Genomic DNA, 13678 nt, shown 5'->3' with positions numbered 1-13678 from the left:
CAGTGACACAGTTATTAATATATTTATTTTCTTATGGAACTCCAATTTCATTTGCAGAGGGACTGTGTCAGGTTCAAAATTATGTAATAAAAATATGTCTTCAACCTAAGAAAGAAATGATTGTTCATCCTGTGCAGTAAGTACAGTTCTTCGAGATGTGTGTCCCTATGGGTGTTCACTCTAGGTGTGCTTGCGCTCCTTGCGCATCCGATCGGAGATTTCTCATAGCAGTGTTCATTCAGCCTGCGCATGTGTGCTAGTCAGCCCTGTGCCATTGTTATATAGCACTGTGTGGGTGAACCGCCCTCAGTTCCTTGTCTACCATGAAGCCCTATAGCAGAGAACTCCAAAGCGGAGGGGAAATAGGGCGGATAGTGGAGCACCCATATGGACACATATCTCTAAGAACTACAGTTACTGCACAGGGTGAGCAACCATTTCTTCTTCTTCTTCAAGTAGTGTCCCTATGAGTGCTTCACTCTCGGTGACTACCAAGCAGTTCCCCTTTAAGGAGGAGGGGGGATTTGTAGTTGAGTCCAATACAAAACAGTACAACTGAGCCAAACACAGTATCGGAAGCAGAGTTGTGAGTTATCTCGTAGTGTTCAGCAAACGTATATATTGTAGCGGATTGACATATTTCCGTAATAATGGGCATGTTTTGAGACATGCCATACAGATGGAAATGGACCATGTAGAGAGAGTTCATATGTCCAAAGGTGCTTGAATATTATGAGATTCATTGCAAGGATTAATGCAATCAGTTATCTACATGGAAAATCTTTGATTAGAAATTGCAGACCCTTTTGATCTATCTGCAAGCAAGACAAACAATTTGGGGGTCTTTCTGAAGGTTTAGTCCAGATAGAAGGCCTGGGCTCTTCTGATGTCAAGGACGTGCAACAGTGCCTCTTGTTTATCTAGGTGAGGTTTAGGGTGGAACACTGCCAGGTGAACGGGTTGGTTAATATGGAACTCGGAGGAGACTTTAGGTAAAAATTTGGGGTGTGATCACATGACTTTGTCCTTAAAAATACTGTGAAGGGGAGGCATGACATACGGGCCCTTATTTCCCCAACCCATCACGCTGACATGATGGCTATCAGGAATGTCATTTTCATTGATAAATGGAGAAGTGAGCAGATAACCATCAGTTCAAACAGTGGTCATGTAAAGCATTTAAGACTAGACTCAGGCCCTAAAGCGAAATAGGATGCTTGACTGGGGGGAAAAGATTTACGATCACCCTGAGGAACCTCACTGTGATTGGGTGGGCAACAGTGAAAGAACTCTCTGTTGGAGAATGGAAAGTCATGACGACTGCCAGGTGGACTCCAACAGAGCTGATTGATAACCCCAAACTTTTTAGTGTTAGGATATAGTCCAGTACATCTGGCAGTGATGAGGTCATGAGTGAACTATGTTTGAGGTCACACCAACAGACAAATCTGGTCCATTTTTTGAGAGTATATGTAGTGAGTAGACAGTCTTCTTCTGTGTAATAATACTCTCTTTAACTCTTCTGAGCAGGTCATTTCTAACCCCACAAACCATCGCCCAATCACACTTTGAGACAAAGCACTCCAAGACTGGGGTGAAGGATCTTCCCGCTTTCCTGAGAGAGGAGATGAGGAAAGGCCTGGAGAGTGACTGGTGAGCAAACAGCCAGCTGATTCAGGTAAGGAAGCCATGTTTGTCTGGGCCAGGTTGGAACTATAGGATGACTCTAGCTTTGTCCTTTTTTATTTTGAGTAGAACTTTGGCTATTAGAGGAGTCAGTGCAAATGTGTACAGTAGATTCGATGACCAGTGAAGGTGAAAAGCATCCCCTAGGTACTGGGGACCCATCCCACCCATCCCAGGATCTTTGAGCCATATGGGAGTTGCTAAACCTTCTTTTGCAGGCAGATGTATAGATCCCAAGAGAATGCAAAGTAGATCTGGAGTCCTTTAATGTGCGCAGAGATTCATCCAAGCTGTCTGCAAACAATTTAGACCAATCAAAAGGGAGGTCTTCCACCGTATTCTGGATCTCCTGTGGAAATCCAGAGAGATGGAGACAGGAAGTCCATCTCATAACTACCGCTATAGAGACTGAATGGGCGAGATCTGCAGGGAGTCGGCAATTTTCCTGATCAGATTCTGAAACTGCTTAAAACCATTTGCAAAGATGGAGGAGGCGTAACTGCTTCATCCAGAGATGAAGAGGAGATGACGGCTGAAGGAGAGACCTCTTCATCAGCTCTAGCTTCCTGCTCCTCAAAGATTTCTTCTTGAGGATCATGCCTCCTGGAAAGGGCAGATGATGAAGGCTGCCTAGCTATCTATGATGGTGGTGCTCAAAACCCTGGAAAATTGATGGCAATAGGCCGCCCAAGGGTCCCAGTAAGACAAGGTGGTGGTCCATAAGGCATAGGAGGGGGCACCCATTGGTGCTCAGACCAGTGAGTTGGTGGTTGCGCCCTTGTGTCACAAGTGGTTATAGGCTTATCAGACACTTCTGGAAAGGGGACCTCTGTAGGGGTGAGGAGAGCCTTAGACCAATATTTGGGAAACTCAGGCAAGGCCTTCATCAGAGTCCTCCTCCTCAAACTCACTATAGAATGGTGGAGCAGCCTGAGAAATTTAGGGTGAAACCATAAGTACCAGGTGAATTTCTGGCAATCTTGATAACCTCAGTACCGAAAATATGTTGGAGTCAAGCAATGGAGAATCGGGCATCTTGGGTACAGCCAGGTCTCAGGGAAAACGAAACTCCTGTGGTACCGAGTATGCGGTCATTACTGAGTCCATGGTGTGCACAAAGATAATAGTGGCCGAGGGAGCAGATGATACTGTGAATCTCAGCCACTCTGAGGGAAACATGGTAGGAGCCCAAGTAGGTTTCTTCAGTACCGATGAAGCAATGGAAGAGCGCCTCTTGATACTTCAGTCCACTGATGGTACTGATGATCTCGCCTGACCAAAAGCTTTGCCCTCTTTCAATCTAACGGTGCCCTTAGTACCTGAGAAAGCAGCAGCTTCATGAGGACCAAACTGGAGAGCAGATGGCGCTGAAGTAACTGAAGACACTGACAACCTTGGTTTTTTTGAGGTAGATTCTATACCTGGTAAACTCAGGACATGGGCTTTGGAAGACTTATGAGAGGAGTTTTGCGTCTTCCTCTTAGATGTCCTCGAGGAATGTGGCTCAGAGACAGTGGAGGCAGGAGACTTGCTCAGAGACTGGTGTACAAGAGGGGTCCCTTGGCTGGGTCAGAAGCTGGGCATAGTGAGCTCTCCATCATGAAGAGACAAAGTTTGATCTCCCTGTTTTTTTCTGGCTCTAGATTTCAATATGAGACAGAAGTTACACTTCTGGGCAATGTATGATTCCCCGAGGCAACGGATGCACTGGGAGTGTTGGTTGTTTACCGGGACTGCCTCCAGGCACAATAGACAATGTTTGAAATTGGGAGAACCAGGCATAACCTCTCAGTGAATAAGAACAACCTTATCTACTAATATCTATGTATATAATATATATACATATATATTATATTTTAAAATGTTTAATACTTTTTTTAAAACTAGAAAGCTAATGTTACTGCTAATTACACTAAGAACTACTATAAACTTAGTAGTACAATAGAAACTGGGATGCAGTTGAGGCAATCTCAACAGGGACAACTGCCAGAGCTCTGTCTCAGGCTGAGGAAAGTGAGAAGGAACTGAGGGCAGTTCACCTGTTCGCTGCTATATAATAATGGCATGGGGCAGGAGGCTGACTAGCACACATGTGCAGGATGAATGGACATTGCTATGAGAAATCTCTGATCAAAGGTGTAGGGGGCGCAAGCGCACCTAGAATGGAGAACTCATAGGGGCATTACTCGAAGAAGAACAAATACTTACCTTACAGTAACTGGTTCTTCAAGATGTGCTGTCCACATATATTCCACTGTTGCTGCGCATGCACCCGGTGCAATCTAGTTCAGATTCTTTTGGCTAGCAGTGTCTGTTGGGGACCAGGCCTAGGGAATAAAGGATGGGGCAATCTCAATCCTCCCTTCAATTCCTTTACCATTACAGAACCCAAGTGTTATGACTCTGTAGCAGTGGGATAGATGGGCAGGCCATGGAATATATCTGGACAACACATCTCGAGGAACCACAGTCACTGTAGGATAAGGAACCATTTCTTCTTCTTTAAGTGCTTGTCCATACATATTCCACTGTGATTAATTTAACAGAGGTGGGTGCTACCAAATTATAGCAGACTGCCAGGTCTACTATAGTTAAGGTTAAGACCAACTTTCTGTTTAAAGCTCAAATCTTCTGAGGGCTCTAAAATCCTCATGGTTACTCAGACTGCCCTTAAATCTGGTTTGCCTCATGGGGGCATATGAAGACCTAAATAAATAATCCTCTGAGAACTGGAAGGAATGCTGTTCAAGCCTGATTAACTGCTCTAGGTTTCAGAACATTTATATGAAGATGAGCTTCCTGATGAGATGAGAGGACTTCAGTTTGTAAGTTGTCTAGCTCCCCATCCTATATTGGAGACATCTGTTTCTAGAGTCTTGGATGGTAAAAGTGCAGAGCAGCATACTCCCTTACAAAGCTTTTCAGAATCCTTCTATCAGTTTAAGGACAATAGGACTTCTAGCGTGACCTGCAACTTCTTTTCTAGGTGATATGTGATGAGCAGATATACTGACTTCAACTATTCTTCCGTGTAACAAAGTCTGGCATGCTGAGTTACGCAAGTGCAGGAGATCACGTGCCCTGGAAGTCTGAAGCAATGTTGAAGGATGTACCTGCAGTTGACTCTGTACTATGCTGCAGAATCTTCTTTGAGGTAAGCAAGCTTTTGTTGTGGCTGAGTCAGAGATTACCCCCTCCCTACAAACTGTATTCTTTGGGATTGTCTACACTATGGGGGGAGATCGATCTAAGTTATGCAACTTCAGCTATGTGAATAATGTAGCTGAAGTTGACGTACTTAGATCTACTTACCACGGCGTCTTCACTGCGGTGTGTCAATGGGAAACGCCCTCGCATCGATTCCCCTTGCGCTTCTCGTTGAGGTGGAGTACAGGAGTCGATGCTAGAGCGATCAGCGGTAGATTTATCGCGTCTATACTAGACAAGATAAATCAACCCCCGCTGGATCGATCGCTGTCCGTCGATCCCAACCATTAATGTAGACATGCCCTTTGAGTGGGAACTAAGAGTAATTTCTCCTTATTGGCTCTAAGTCCTAGAGAGGCAAAGAAACAGAGAATCTGCTTAATGGAATCAGCAGCTTGATGAGATTTCCCTTGAGTAAGCCAGACATCCACAAATGGCTAAACTATGGCTCCCTGCTTTCTCAGGTAATATGCCACTATAGCTAGACATTTGGTGAATTGATAGCCATTGATAGTCCAAATGGCAGAACCCTGAATTGGTAATTGCAGTTGCCTACTTGACATTTTAGATCTCTTCTGTGGGCAGGATGGATGGCTATATAGAAATAAGCATCCTGAAGGTTGAGAGCTGCATACCAGTCGTGTGGATTTAGGGAGGGAATCACAGAAGCTAGAATTACCATCCTTATCCTGAATTTGCTGATGAAGTTGCTCTGATGTCTTCAAATACAGAACTGGGCGCCATTTCCCATTTTTCTTTTGTATCAGAAAATAGTGGGAATGTAACCTCTTCCCTGAGAATTCTGGTGAAACTTCTTCTACTGGTCCAAGAGATAGAAATCACAAGGGATCTCTGACACGGGATGAGGAAAATGTGGAACTGAATGGAATATCCCACCTCTACTACCTCCGTAGCCCAATAGTCTGTCGTTACGGTACTCTAAACCCCATGAAAATGAAAGAGATGGCCTCCAAATGGGGCTGAAATAATAAGATGATCTATTAGAAGTCATTCACAGCTCCCAACTCAGGAGTAAAATTTGCTGCCTTGAGGATGCCGTAAGGTGTGAAGATTATGCATGGGAAGTTAATGTTTTCTTCGTCTGGAACCTCTGATGCTTTCTTGGAGGTACAGAATGTCTGGGTTTAGGCCAATAAGACTTCCTGGGGTAAGACTAAGGCCTAGCTAATTTTCTTGTCAAAGCAGGTGTACACACCCCTAAAAATCTCAGGATTGCTCACAAGTCCTTTTAGGAAAGTAAGGCCTCATCCGTTTTCTAAGTAAATACGTCACATTTCTCAAAAGGCAGGTCACATCCCTCAAAATGCAGGCCCTCTATGGTACCTTGTACGTCCTCGGATATGCTGGATGCATGTAGCCAGTAAGACGTTCTCATGGCAACAAAATTTGTCATGGACCTGGAGATGGTATCAGATACTTCCAAACAGGCAACTTGTGATGTATGTCCTACAAGTTGCTTCTCTGAAATCAAACACTTACTTTCTTTCCATGCTGCCTGTGAGACTTTATCAGAAAATTTAGAGGTGTTGTTATAATTTAATTAGTCTTATTTCTCCAGCATGGCTTGGTAATTGGCTATTCTCATGTGTGACCTGGCAGATGAGTAATTCTTGTATCCAAATATGTCTGATTTCTTAGGCTCTAAATCGGGGTAGATTTAGGACTTTGAGGCTTCATTCTTTCATGGATCACTGATACCACACAGGATCCTGAAGCAGGATTCATATAAAATTGTATGAGATCTGCAGAAGTTTACTCACTGTATTGCACTGCACTTTTGCATGTTGGTGCCAGACAGGCAGATGTCTGCCGGAGTAATTTAGCATCCAGTAAGCCTTCATTAATTGGCATTGTTAAATGACCCAGCATGGTGGTATGAGTGGTGTCCAGGAGCTTGCTAACTTCCCCTGAGAGCTCCAGCATGTTAGTTATTCTTCTAAGTAACTCCTGAAATGATTTGCAATCATCTAGCTGCAAAGTTGATGCAACTACAGCTTCATCAGGAAATGACAAAGAAATGGGTGCTGGGATCATCAACTTGCAACTCTTTGTCAAAACTGTTAGTAAGATGTTTGGCAGTAGGAGCTGGTTCCCTAGTAGTTCATAATGCTACTCTATGTGGTGGTGGTAGTGGAGATATGGGTCACGGAAGCTGATCTCCTTGCAAACTGAAAGCCTCACTGGAGCACAGTAAGGGCAAGCTGCTGGTATGTATAAGGAACAGAAGGCCATGGTGGAGGATAGTAAGGGGAAGCATTGCTGTCAGTTTTAGAGCTAGGATATTGGTAATAAGACCTAGACTCCCTATCAGAGGTATGGCATCTAGACTCCAGGAGAGAACTCTGATTTCTCCATGAAGAACATCTTCCCATGTGCCTCCCTAGCTTTTTGTGTTCTCTTTCAGAACAACTTATGAACAGAGCACCTGTCAACAACTGCCCTTCTCCCAAGTACAATAAGCACCTAGAATGCCCACCATTGAGGGCCTCTCATGAAAAGCAATTCTTAAAGCAAGGAGACTTCTGACCCACCATATAGGAAGGAACCAGTACAGGGTAAGTCTAACAGGAAAAAACAAATTCCTTAACAAAAAGGAAATGAATCACTCAACTAATGAACTAATACCACTATCTATAGCTATTTACAAACAAAGAGAGGGCCACACAGTGGGTGAGAGCTCAGATGCAGCAAAATTCCAAGTTGAAGCTATGGGTGGTGAAAAGGAACTATGAGGCAGTTGAGGTCGTCCTCCCCTTTATGCCCTTGGCAGGAGGACTGTCATGGCGCAAGTGCAGCCCCCAAAGGACACTGCTGGCCAAAAAAATCCAAACTGAAGTGCACAGGGCACTAACAATGGAATATATATGGACCAGCACTTAAAGAAGAACAGTATAGGTATGTCTACACTGCAGCTGAAAGGTGTGATTCCCAGCGCAAGTAGAGACCAGTGCTAGCGCTGTTCAAGCTCAAGATTTGAATAGCAGTGTGGACATTATAGCATCGGGGGTGGCTGAGGCTAACCACCCAAGCTCAGATTGAAGGGGGTGGGCAGGCTTGGATTCAGACAGCTAGCATTAGCTGCCATCCAAACTGCAACATCCACACTGCTATTTTTAGCATGCTTGGTCAAGCAGAGTTAACGCTAGTTTGTCTACCCACACTGGGAATCACACTTCCTAACTGCAGTGTAGCCGTACCCAATGTTACTAGCATCATCTTAATATATTATAAAGACTGGAAAAAAATCTCATCTATTTTTTACTTTTATTGCTCTTTGGTAACTTTTTGCCCGTTTCTCTCAGCTTGGATAATGAAAATAAGAATCAGCTTCATATGCAATTTCAAAACCCTTTTCACTTTCAGATTCTCAAGAATTACATAGGCACATGTGAATTGCCATATCTGCTCAAGTGAGGGATCCAACAAGTCCAGTGTCCTGTCCTGAGATTCTCATATAATCACTTGACTCCAGAAGCTGCAGTTTTCAGAAAGACACAAAATCAAGTATGACTCATGATAAAAATCAGTAGAGTTGGCAACACAGATTCCTGGTATTTATTTATTTAGCGATTAGGGATCTAATCCTGCAATGAGCTCTGAAAGGAGAGAACTCCTCGGTCTCTTCAATGAGGCTGTGCATGGGTGCAAAGCTCACTGCAGGATCCCATGCTAAACACAAAAGGTAATATATTGCTGTTTAGTGATAAAATGTATACCTAAAAATGAATAGCATTTGCTACACAGAAGATTTACATTGGTAATGGAACATTAAACTTTTTACATTCCCTGACTTTGTGATCTTACCTATCGTACCTCCACATTGCTTTATTATACTGTTTTGCATTTAATTTGTATTTCACTTAGATTAATTCAACTTTGTGGATTCTTTACCATAATTTTTCCACTTTCAGCAATATAGACATTGTAGCGGTGATACAGGTATATTACATATAGTCGTAAAATCTATAGTTCCATGGTACATTTGAATATGAGAGTTTGTTTAAAATAATTCACCACAATATACGGAATAATTGGCAAGGAAAATGTACAAGGGCAAACATTTTTAAAATAGGCACGTACAATGTAAATGCAAACAGTTAATCGTGCATGTAAAATATGCAATTGCATAGGCAAAAGATCTGTGCCTGGATATGCAATTTTTCGAATTCACAACTTATACGCCTATTATTTTTTTAAAAGGCATACCCAAATGTTCTAATTTTAGAATAACTTAACATCTGTAATAACATTTAGCAACATTTGTGGAATTAAATAATCTGAATGGGGTGAATTTACTCTCTCACGCAGAATGAAAACCCAAACAATATAAAGGGGTAAGTACAAATTATGTAATACATTTTCCCCCAAGGCCAAAGAAGGAAGGCTATAGCACAGAAGACGTTGTGAAATTCTAAAAGCTTAACATAATTATTTGGTATTAATATAAGCTTTTCCGTTGACTCTACTTCTAGGATTCAAACAAATAAAATGCAAATTTTCTGAAATGTCAAGAAGAAGAAGTATCACAGGGGTGGCCGTGTTAGTCTGGATCTGTAAAAAGCAACAAAGAGTCCTGTGGCACCTTCTAGACTAACAGATGTATTGGAGCATAAGCTTTTGTGGGTGAATACCCACTTCGTCAGACGCATGGTAAGACAATTCAAAGTTATTTAGTTGGCATAAATATTTCCAGTTAAATGTGCTTTTTAATATATTTTTAAAATTAGCACTGTTTTCTCTAACACATAAACCACTTTTTCACATATAGGAGAAAGTGAAAATATCATGCTTTAACATATTGAAATAGATTTCCTGCCCTCACCATCCACATACCTTGTAAATGTGAGACAGTGTCTATTCAACTGGCATAATTATTTAAGAAAAATAGACCATTTACAAAATGATCTTTAGGCAAGTTCACTTAAAATAACGTGCCCAATATTACACAGATGTGGCTGAAAGTTGTAAAATTCTATTGTCACTGATACACTACAAAAACCCAAATGATTTATTTATTCACCAACAGAAGACAGTGTAAAGAATACTCTCTTGTTCCACTAGAAACCACATCATCAGGTTGTGGTGGTACCAGGAAAAGAAAGTTTAACATGAACTAATTTCTTAATTGGTTGTCTGACATTATAAGCAAGTATAACAGAGCAGCAGGGAACAACAGCAGCACATATACCTTCAGGACTAATAAACATCTGGAGTACATTAGCAAAGCCGATCTTGCTCTGAACTGACCAGAAGATAGCGCTTGAAGACTGCATACTAAACATAAATCTTGAAAAGTGGAAGTTAACTTACAAACAAGTTTTCTCCCATATTCAACTCCTTCTCTCTAGGAGCACAAGTACTAGGTTAGCCATGGAATATAACACAATGGATTATTTTAAGAGCAAACTATGGAATGGAGATATTAATGTTCAGTAAATATTTAAAACCCCAAAAGAAATGACTGTGATTACAAGTTTACTTTTTTCATACACATTCTACAATTTTTAACCTGAGATTCTTAGTATTTTATGTTTGAGTTTCAAGAAATTAAGGGCTTCACATTGCAGGAACAGGTTTTAAGATAGTGTATATGCAGCATAAATACACACTCCTGACATACAATCATACCTTTGATGGCACAAAAATATTTTGTTCCAAAACACAGTATCTGTGTAGAGCAGATTTGTTAGTGACTACAGTGCCAAAGTGTATATTTAACTAAAGGAACCCAGAAAAATAAAGATTTAAATTAAAATGTAGTACATTCTCCCCATCTACCCAACCACACTAACAGACTGCAAATGTAATTAAAGCCTTTTTATATCTACAACTGTAAAACCATGAAAAGATCAAATAAAGCAGAATTTGTAACTGAAGATTTTTATATTCATTACTCCAGGATTTTAAAGTCACTTTTTAATATTTTACTATACTATTTAAATATAAAATATACTACAATATGTATTTTACACCATATATATTTACAGTGATAAAGTGGCATAAAATAATATTAGAATGATTACATTTGAGATTTACACACACGCTCTGCGCTCAGCACCTCTCAAAATCAGGCCTTGCATATAAAGCAACTGTATGTCTTGTGAGGACAGCTACTACACTTAAGCATACACTTACTGTATAGTAAGTAATTCTGAATATATTCTTCTGTGCATGCTCCTATAACTGGGACTAGAATTTTCTCTATATATATTAACATAAACATATATGTATGCTATATAAACACATTTGCATACAGTGTGCACTATGGATTATGCATATATACTATATATCCAGCATGTTACTATGTGTAAATTCACTGAAGCTCTACAGGCAATATACTTAAAAAGTAGTTTTGCTGTAGTCTACAAACTGGTCAACAATTTAAACCCTGTAAACAATGACTTAATTTCCGTATTTTAAAACTTATTTGTGAAACTATTCTGCAGCAAACGTCTGTTCCGTAAAATTCTCTGTACCTTGACTTTATTTGTTCTTTTTCTCTAGAGACAATGAGATTTTGTCTCTGAGCCACCTTTAAATGGGGCCTCATTTCTGCATCAAACTGTACCTGGCATGTCATTCAAGTAAAATTCAATTAAAATTCTTTAAAAGGATTTCAGAAGTATTGATTGAAGTTTGGCTCTACTGAGGAATATTATTTCTCCTTGGATTGAAAAAGCAACTTCTAATGAGACATGTTACAGCTCAGTTTTAGTAATTTTTCAATCTGAAGAATTACAATTTTCCTTTATAAGCCAACATGCCAGACTATACTTAAACAACAGACTACTGTATATATGGTATGCATATGTGTAAAATTTAAGAGGGCTCTGCACATGTGTAACTAGGTGAATATAGTTACTGTATTTTCTCATCCTTTACGTCTCTTATAGCGAGCTTTCTCACAGGCCACAACAGTGTGAGGGTATACTGATCTATAGCCTCCGGACTCTCTGAAGGGCGGCAGACTTCCTTACCACCCTTAAACACCTTTGAACATTTTTTCCTGTGCACAGCGGGCCCTTGTCCTGTGCTACAGCCCGACCACCCACTGTTGCTTGTTGACCAAACATGCAGTGCCTGGAGCCTGCACTGACACAACCAGGATAGGATTCCTTTCAAGCACACCGCATAGAAGAATTTCAATTTTCTGAGGCAAGAATTTAAAGGAGTACTATGAATTCCCTTAAAATTAACCTGTTTCAAGAGATAAGTTACTCTGTTTTGTTTGCTCTCAATATTCTGTCATATATATTTAGAACTATGACAGATTTCACATGGTCAGTAAGTAAAAATACAAAACATTCCATTCAAACAAAACAGGAAAACCTGGCAGTTAGTAGATTGGGGTTCTCCTACATCACAACCACTGATATTTCTGGAATATGTTTAAAAACAAATGGTGCAAAAAGGTTTTATATTTAAAATAGCAATTTGTATACAGAAAGAAAACAGATTTGGCATAACAAATAAGAACTTCACAAATACTTTTCATTTTCAAAACTCAGTACCTAGAGTTAGGCACCTACATAAAAGTGACTTTGTTTTTACTGTTCTATTTTAGTGGAGCTGAAGTTTTCGGCATCCTTGACAGTCAGCCCACTTTTATTTAGTCACCTAAACAAGGATTTAGGAGACTAATTTTGGCACTTTGGGAAATTTAGCAACTGAAGCCAATGGGAATTTTACCATTGATTTCAATGTGGCCAGCATTTCACCCCGATTTGTAAATGTTCGCCTTGATCGAATTGTGTTTCTTTTTATTGTCAGACCTTTACTGCCTGCGACATAGGTTTAAACAATTTAAACTGACATATAAAGGAACACTCCCCTCCCCCGCAAGATGCCCCGCAAGTGTGAACAGCAGACTAACAGATAATAATAAAAACAAAACAAAAACAAATAAAACAAAAACAGCCCAATGTCAAGCTTTGTAATGATTAATATTTTAATTTCTTAATTAATAGCTCATTAAGAGTTTTGCTGGACATTCACTGTGAAAAGAATATTTCTGCGACGGACAGGGGATGTGGTTTAGACATGAAATGGCTCCCAGCTGCAAGAAGTCTTCTTCCAGATGTACAGTAAGAGAAGGCAATAGAAGAGAACCAGCTGCTAGGATAACAAATTGAAAAGGCCCTTTTGACACAAGCCTTGCTGGCCTGTCTGCTCTAACAAAGATAGATCATTCATCGCAAGGTGAATAGAATTCTAGTATGGTACAGAAGAAAGAGCAAAGTGGTCCAAGCATCTGCCTCCTTCCTTCACACTATGTACAGCTGCTGTTATTCTGGCATCAAAAGAAAACATATATCCTTAAGACAGCACTCACAGTTGAGCACCATACTAAAAGTGCTGCCAAAACGATACAATTTCAGCATTAAAAATTGGCTAAAAGTGATACATTATTCTGTTTTAAGATAGATACATGTGTTTACTTTGTTAAAAAAAAAACACACACAATGTAGACAGAATCTACATACCAACCACGCCCCCTATATTGCAGCAAGCAGTTCATGCTATAATTGTCTTAGCATTTCCATAAGACTTTATTTTAAGGGTTTGAAAAATGATTATATCTTTGCTTCAATACTGAACATCTTATGTGAAGATATTTTGATAAACGAAGATATTAGCTACAAGTATCAGAGGGGTAGCCGTGTTAGTCTGAATCTGTAAAAAGCAACGGAGGGTCCTGTGGCACCTTTGAGACTAACAGAAGTATTGGGAGCATAAGCTTTCGTGGGTAAGAACCTCACTTCTT

At 40.4% G+C, this 13678-nt stretch overlaps 1 protein-coding gene across 1 annotated transcript in view; it reads right to left on the bottom strand.

Annotated features, from left to right (window-relative positions):
• The window catches only part of LOC112107510 (exocyst complex component 2), a 208695-nt gene that overhangs the window by 106658 nt on the left and 88359 nt on the right, over positions 1-13678 (bottom strand). The gene's annotated exons all lie outside the window — the stretch shown is intronic.

This window comes from Terrapene carolina, unplaced genomic scaffold, assembly GCF_002925995.2.
Source record: "Terrapene carolina triunguis isolate 2854851 unplaced genomic scaffold, T_m_triunguis-2.0 Scaffold55, whole genome shotgun sequence".
NCBI lineage: Eukaryota > Metazoa > Chordata > Testudines > Emydidae > Terrapene > Terrapene triunguis.
The sequence above is the reverse complement of the archived record's forward strand: the minus strand, read 5'-3'. Positions and strand labels throughout refer to the sequence as shown.